Here is an 8,411-nt window from a genome sequence, read left to right as displayed (position 1 = left end):
ACAAAAGTGATATGTTCATTTACTTGACAAAAAATATAATGCACCCGGCATCCAAGATGCCTTAGCCTATAGGCACAGTTTTGGTTGTATCTCCACGTGACCTATTAGTAGTAGCTTTCCAACGGTATGGCTGAAATTAAGTGACATTAGCGGCGATGTCGTCCTATCCGATATACATGAGCCAATGGAGCTGTACTCAAACGATTGCTAGTCGATTCTGTGCACTGAGAACGAATATACGTGAACCCTTTGCTATTCTATCCGGACTGTAGCAAATGACACTTTGCTGGAACAGGTTTAAGAGTGAAATGAATGTCTATGTTACTAGCGCACTTCGGAGCAGGCGTATTATTATCCATTACGTCTGAAGAGCTGAGTGGGCCTGATGAACACTTTGAATCTAAGTCGTTTATTCAGCGCAGAACTCTAACGAGTGTTTCCGAGGTGGGAAAAGTGTGCCAACTTTTAAGCCATTTCTATCGATCCCGACGAAATTAAAAACGGTGCGTAATCTGATTGCCGTGAAATGATTTGGGAGAAAACTGGGAGCAACAGCGCAAGTAAAATGTTTGAGAGGAATAATATCTTTCAGTAGACAAAGAAGGTAATGAAAAAAAGCTTTACCAAAAGTAATACATAACAGTGTGTGTAATAAATTGGCGAATATTCGTAGTATCCCACATTCAAATATAAGTTCATATTGAACAAGTTCTCACCACACTTTTTTTTTGCATAGCCAGTGACATTTTCTGCAGGAAAGAATGTCCATAAAGATGCGGAAAAAATTTTTTGGAGTAAAATGTTTTTAATAAACCCCCACAACTAATATCAAACTGATATCATTTACATTTGTAAATGATATCAGTCTCTAACACAGCATTTATTTCTGACAAATTAAAATGCTGCATGCACGTAAGTACAACACTTAAGGTTCACATAGTATGAATTCTTAAATAGACCATTTCAAAAAAACAAATGGATTGGTTTTACGACTGGAGACTTGGGTTTGCAGAAAACAGACTGACGCGATAACTTTTTGGTGTCGCTATGATTTTAACAGTTCTTCAATTTAACGAGGTCATGCGCACTGGGGAATATCTTTGCTAAGTGAAGTTGCGGCTGCAATTAAGCTGTAAGTTGTACAAAGTATATAATAGCAATGTTGTGAGGATGAGTAACAGTCGCCTATCTTGGTGGTTCACTTTCGGGAGTGTAGATTACAAGTGTTTGCGAAGTGCATGGTCGTTGAAGAACTGCATTCTCTGAAAAAAAATTATTAGGCGGGGCCATGTATTGCGAATGGATGGTAGATTACATACAACATTGACCCGCTTCCATTTCATATGCGTTTCTCCGAACGATCCATGTGTATGAAATAAAGCTGGTGCTATTCGGTGGCCAATTCGTTCTTCTCAACATGGAGCTCTGTTCTCCCTTTTCTACGTCAGCCTGCACACGGCAACTATACACAGTCAAAGAAGCAGGGACGTGAGTGTGGGTGCCGTGGTAACTACGGTGTAGCAGCAAAAATGAGAACGACCAGCTACGCTGACTGCACAGGGCTGCAGGTCCCTCCTGTGGAACGCTGATATAACAAGCCGTAAGACAAGGAACACGAGAAACAAACAAAACAAAGGTTCTTAGCGTTGTGTGTCCATGTGCATCCCCTATATTCTTTCATTTAGCTTATCGTTCTCTCTTTTTCTGGTAGCCCGCTGCAACGCAAAAGTGCAATAATACTACTGCTTTAGCAATACACTGACATTCTCAGCTTCGTTTTCTTGAACGACCAATGCCCTGTAGGGCGCCGCATTGATCAGTAGGCTTTGCCAGATCATTGATCAGCAGGCTTTGCCAGACACAGAAGCCAGCTGCCACGAAGCCCACGCAAGGCTTGAATAACGAGAACAGCATGGAGATAAGCTGGATAATTGATGTCTGCACCTGCCTAGAACATTATCACGCCGACTTTTCTGTCAAGCAAGGTATATTTATCTTTGTAAAGGCCATCGCGTATAGTACGCTGGACAGATACCGTTCCGTACTCGCGAGACTTCTTGCAGTAGTATGATTTAGTAAGAGCAAACTGAATATGTTGCCTGTGAGAGTCTTTCCGAAAAAAAGAGCAAAAAGCAAAGTGATGATTATCACAGAAAATAGGTATGAGGCATGCCTTTATATATCAATACCAGGCAAATGGTTTTGTTTATACTGCACTTTTTAAAGAAGCTAGTAAAAAGGCACCAACTACAAGCAAGTAGGTAGTAACTGCAGCACTTACTACTTTTATTGGACCATTACTAACTTTTTCCTACCTGTTTACTACCTACGTTATTACACAGTTAGCACTTGCAATGAAAAAGTAACTGCAGCCATTACGGAATTTCTTTTAAACCTAGTGAAACCCAGCCATTGAATATCTCATTTAAAATACACGGTAGAATATGATGTGTCATTTATAGGAGGAATAGTCTAGACTTTTCATCTTTAAACAGAAAATTTACGCAGGAGGTACAAGGCATATTGACATAGGTCGCAAAAGTTCGGGCGAGAAGCGGTTCGGAAGCTACTGCCAACGACATCAGCATGGGTTGTTACGGGGAATGCCACTAGAGCGTTTAAATTTGTGGAAGCAAAAAACAATAATAGTGAAAAACCAAGCAATATTCTAAGGCAATAGCTATGTTTCACAAATGAAATTGTTCCCCGAAACAATTATATGAAGGTGTAATTAGGAAATATTTCATGGGGTTTTTTATTATCACGAAAAATCTTTATTGGTGCTTTCTTACCACGCCATTATTATTCAGTGCAGCCTTTGCACCGCAGGAATAGGCGCACTCATAAACTTCGTCCGTGATGTCACACCTCCTGACGTGTTTTGGGGTTACGCACTTTCTTGCGTTTTCTGCTGTGCGTGGTTATCAGGTGCGTTTTGTCGTTGGTGAACTTCTTGAGTTTAGTGTCCAACGGGCAGCGGAACAATGCGGATTACATTTGACGCCAAATGCTTGCGTCGGTACTCGCGGAAACGATGAGCTGTGCAACGATGCAGTAGCAAGAAACGTATGCTTTATGACCAATGTCTTCCAGATAAGAAATGAGCGTCATGGTTCAGAACACTGCGCTCGCTCGAGTTTCATTCATCAGTTCTCCTGCGGCCTAGCTTCCTTCTTGAACATGCCAAGTTATCTATTGCGCTATAACTCGCATGCCTTAAATACCACATGTAATGGTAATGTATAGGAGCATAATGCAAAACATAGCTCATGTAGTGTATGCAGACTTTTTTTTGCTCGTTCCTATTGTGTGCAGTGGGTTATTTGGACGATTGGGTTATCCTAATCCAATCGTCCAAACATGGGTTATTTGGACGATTGAATAAAAAATTTACAGTTTTGCCAAAAGGTCGAAGTAATGAATGCGCTAGTCACATACACATTCGAATGATCACAAAGAAAGGCTAGCAAATCGCAGTGTTATACAAAGTGAGGCTGGCAGTTGACTCATTTAGATCTGATCTCACGTAACTCTACAGAAAGGTGAGCTAAGAGAACACCACCGCTTCATGGGTACGTATTGCACCATATTTTGTTTTCGTGTTCAGAGTGCAGCCCCTAGAAGCTCCTGCCTGCTGTGGGGCCACATGCCGCACGCTGATCATTGCCACGATAGCGCGGAGATCATGAGCGCCTTCCCCCCTCCCCTTGTTCGCTCACGAGATAGGTGCACGCGGAGACGACCCCGGCAGGAAAGGTGACGGTCACTCCGCAGAAAGAGGAGGCTAGAGCATCCTTCCCCGTATATAGATACTTACATATACATATACATGAATGACGGTGCCTCCGGCGGTGGCAGCAGTGGTGACGTCAACGGCGAAAACTAGCTGAGGCTGGCTATATAATTTATATCGCAATAAAACTGAAATGTCATATTTTTGGCGTGACTAGGCGTCATTTCTTTCTTTTTGAACAAAAGAGCACTAAAATTGTGCTCGCTAAAAAACCTGGTGTATGTGCGAAGCAAAAACAACCGCCTGGTATGCGGGAAACAACGCTCCCCAGTCACAGCGAAAACTGGAAGAGTGGTCTTTGAGATCCTTTCTAAAAACACTTTTTGAGTAACTTGTACAAGCACGCTTGCAGGGTATTCACTACGACATTAATCATCATAATTTTGTATAGTAGGGAGGCATTTGATGAATATGATGATTATGATGCCTCCACTATGGCTCTTGCCCACTCAGGGGGATTGGCCAAGAATTGAGGATATGAAATTGACGCCCTTTCAAATGATACCTAATCCTAACAGAAGGAAGATGAAGCACACGTAAATACAGAAAGAGTGCAATATTTTTTTGCCATTTCGACCAGACAGAATGATATATATCGTGAATTGAGGATTTTCATAGGCCATTCTTCGTCATCTGTTGGAGAAGCGTCGTATCCACTACACACTCACAACAACTTTTGCACAATTTTTTTTATGCGCGTAGTTTCTTAGGTTGTGGGTCATTTCCTTCTCGGTAGTAGGCGTAGGAGGAGTTGCACGTAGCCACCTCTAGTTACACCAATTCCTCAATAGAGGGCGTTGTCTGTGTATGCGCTCGGAAACAATATCAATAGATGGCGTTAGTCGCTTTCGTATAGTTGACAGAAAGACAAACCGACAGACGGATGAATGGATAGAGGGGCGGATGGACGAACGCTTCACTCACTCATCATCATTCACCTCGTGGATATTCTGTGCATTCCGTTAACCCATGGATGACGATGACGGCGAAGAATTATCCCTGAAGCTATCGTTATGGATTGGAGGATTCGACGACTCACTCGTTACTCATTCGCAGCGTGTGACGTGTAGCTGTTCTTTTCCCGTTCTAAAACGCTTTATTACACTTTTATTTACATGATTCTCTTTCCGCCATCAAGCCTGCCTGAGCCCAGTTTGCTAAGTAGTTTCCAGCACTTGCGTGTATCAGGGGTATGATACTGGGCTGGCATGCAGGGAACCCTGGTCCACGGTGTTTTTATTTACATAGTTTTTTTCTTACTATGCGCCACATTGGTTACGCACACCGGCGGTGGCAGTAGCGGACAACTGGCACAGCCCGCGATCCTAGTTTTGAGCTAATAACAGCCTTCGTTGTAATAAGCAACACTGAAAATATGACAGGTGGGCTGTTGATTGCCATAGTTCAGCTACGCATGATGCCACGAACAACGATTGAAAGTGCCAAGAAAGGTTTCTCTGTAAAACCAAGGCAAACTTAACCGTAGCACACTCAAACATCACTATCTAGTCATGAGTTGATATTAGATTAGCTGGCGTTGACGTGAAGCGATTACTCACAGGTGATTTCACTATAGCCGGAGTCCTTAACGATTAGGGGCGTTTAAAAAGTTATTTGAGATCAAATTTCGCACTAGTGTCAACAAAAGGGCGTCACTTGTTTACCAACTATTGCGTTACGTCTACTTTATACTTTGTTCCACCGGAAATGTTCCCTCTGAATATAGATGGCGCTAAGTCCCACGAGCAACTGATCAGTTACTATTTTCTGAACGTATGGGCTTCTATGAAACCTTTAAACTTTCGCTACCAGGTATTTACGCGCATAGTTTGCGCACCCCTAATATTCTGCCAGCTTTTCCAGAAAAAGTATTCACTCGCGTACTTCGTGCTCCCCTACTCACCGAGCCAGCTCGCCAGCGCGCGCACCTTTGGAGTTATGCTTCGATGCTTCGATGCTTCGGCCTGGTGCGCGCCTCGCGGAGCAGACGAGCGCAGTCAAACATGCTGCGAGTGCGAAGTCTCTTCTTCCGAGAACTTCTCGCGAACTAGAGTCCCAAGAATACCGCACCCGAACACAAACCTGTTGATGGGTCGCCCGAACTGCTCGAGCGTTTGCCTCCCCCTATTTCCCAATCTTTACAACCGCGATAATGGCGAGAATTCACGCTCGCGTCACGGCACGGTCAATTTTCAGCATCGGGGGCGTGCGAGGGCCTGTCGCACCAACTGTTCCCTTCGTTCTCTGCGTCCGTGCTGCAACGCACTCTTGGTAGACTTCGAAAGTTTAGGTTTCGCCATCTCGCTGACGCGTTTTGGCAGTTCCCTCGCAATCAACAACAGTAATTATATATACGGTGAAATTGACGCTCTCTGCTGTAAATTTCACCAAAAAAAATGGGAAGCGTGCTGCCGCAAAGCACTTCAAGGGGACGTACTTTAACGTGACGACCGGCGCGATCGATACGCGAGAAAGCATAAGAGTGTGCGCTTGCTAATTGAAGTTTCCTGCCAGTGAAGGAGGTCTTCTCAATTATGTGTGGCTGCTTAGTTCTTTCGGTGTCACCGTGTCGTGAGACCTAGTTTCCCCAGCATTGTCGAAAAAGCTTCAAGAAAATAGGACGAAAATCGAATGTGCTCGACGGAACCGAAGACTATGCGCTTCGAATGGGAAGTGGCCGCGGCCGCGACGACGATTCCCTATCGAACTTCGCGATCAGTGATTTCTGCTGGACCACGTGTGACCAGATCTGACTGGCTGAAGTACGCCCTGATTTATTCAAGATGAACAAGTGTGCTTCTTTTGTGCTCCAATTTATTTCTTACTTTTTAAATATATTTCCTGCGCATGTCAGGATTGTGACAGAATATTTCGTGTGTGCTCGTGAAATTCCCACGTAATTAGCGCACCTTTTTCTCGGGGCCTAAAATAGCAAATGAAAGCACGCAAGTTATGCCAGTAAATACGATATCTACCGTGAAAGATATCCAAGGATAAAAAAAAACATTTGTTTTAAATTACTCTACCGAGATATGTGAGCGTTATTCTGCTATTTTCACACGGAGAAGTAAAAGTTAATGAACTATAGGCAAGCTGTAATAGACCTGTTAAAATAAGCTGAGTAAATTACAACAGAGTAAGATTGTCACGTGCTTCCTCAAGAAAGACGATGGCTTTTGTGCATGTGTCATGAATGACTATGAAATGAACGAAAAAGAAGAACTCGCTTGCGCGTTCTATTAAAATGATGACCTGCAGAGCTATTTTGTCAGCGCTACATAAATTTATTGAGGCAACCAGAAGGATAACGCTGCTAGTGGTACTGCCAGGTATATCCAATTCTTTGTCCCCCTTCTTCATTTTCGCTAATTTGTTTTATATATCCTGGTTTATTGAAATATTCTGCGCTTTTTCACGTTTTAAAGGAACATTATTTTGTTCTCTCCTAATTTCACTCTTTTTTTTAGCAAGCGTTGTATTAAAAATTTTCATTATAAGGTACAGTGTGGCCAATACCCCTTGTGGGTATGAGCCAAGATCTTCTTGGCGACGAGACAGGACAAGACCTGCTTCTAGTGTCTCAATCTCTGCGGCAAGACCTCTGTTTTGACGTTGGGATAATATGGCAGTTAACCAGATAGTCACCATTAATTCGAAGGCAATCACTGTGACGTGTTTTTTTATAAAACCGTGTTTTTGGCACGTAATACCCCAGGAACAATTATTATTTTACCCGCTGATATGTTAGGACAGTGGACCACTCAAATGCGATGAGACAATGCCTATGAGTTCGGTACCCTTTCCGGGCGCTGTAGAGATAGGTTTCTTGTGTAAATGTTATAGTAAATAGATGTGACATGTCAATTTTTATAAGCATGGCTTTTTAAAAGCCGTAGGGTATACGTCCTCAAACACACGTAACTAGGTAGAATGAAATAGAGAGCGAGGCTACTATATTTTTTTATAATTATTCTTGAAACACAAGGGCTCCCCTGTACGAGACATGCATGCTCGAAAGAGGGCTATAAATATTCTGCGGGTCAGTAGCTTAGTAATAAAAATTAGTAATTTTGTTATGACACACCACGCAGGATTACCCAATTGAGGTGTATTGACAACAAAGTTTAATGTGGCAAAATAAACATGTCAGTATCAATTACTACTTTCTGTCTTAAAATCTTTAATATATACTGCCTATAGTTAGTAGTAGCTAGCGTAGTAACAGGTATTAGGTGCTGTCATGAACAGAAAAGGTTACCATCATCGAAGATTATTGTTACCACTATTGAAGTTACTAACTGTACTCACTAGAAGCTTTTAACACACGTGACAAACCATTATTCCAAAACATTACTCCAAACGATTGCTCCATTACTCCAATGTTAGCAAGTACTACTACCTTTCTTGAAAAGGGTACATGAAGCTGCGAACATGCATGCACTAAGGGCGTTAGAGGTTTTATGTTGTGCTCTTGCCGGAAGTGTCGTTCACGGCATCACATCATTGGCGTCTTTCAGCTGCAACGAAAACCAAAGTAATCATGTGTCGTATAATCATTGCGACATATACTGCCAATGGGCTATTCGGACATCGAGGTTGAAGTACGTTAGTTTGTCTT

Source organism: Rhipicephalus microplus, chromosome 4 (genome assembly GCF_043290135.1).
Source record: "Rhipicephalus microplus isolate Deutch F79 chromosome 4, USDA_Rmic, whole genome shotgun sequence".
Lineage (NCBI taxonomy): Eukaryota > Metazoa > Arthropoda > Arachnida > Ixodida > Ixodidae > Rhipicephalus > Rhipicephalus microplus.
This window is presented reverse-complemented; position numbering follows the sequence as displayed.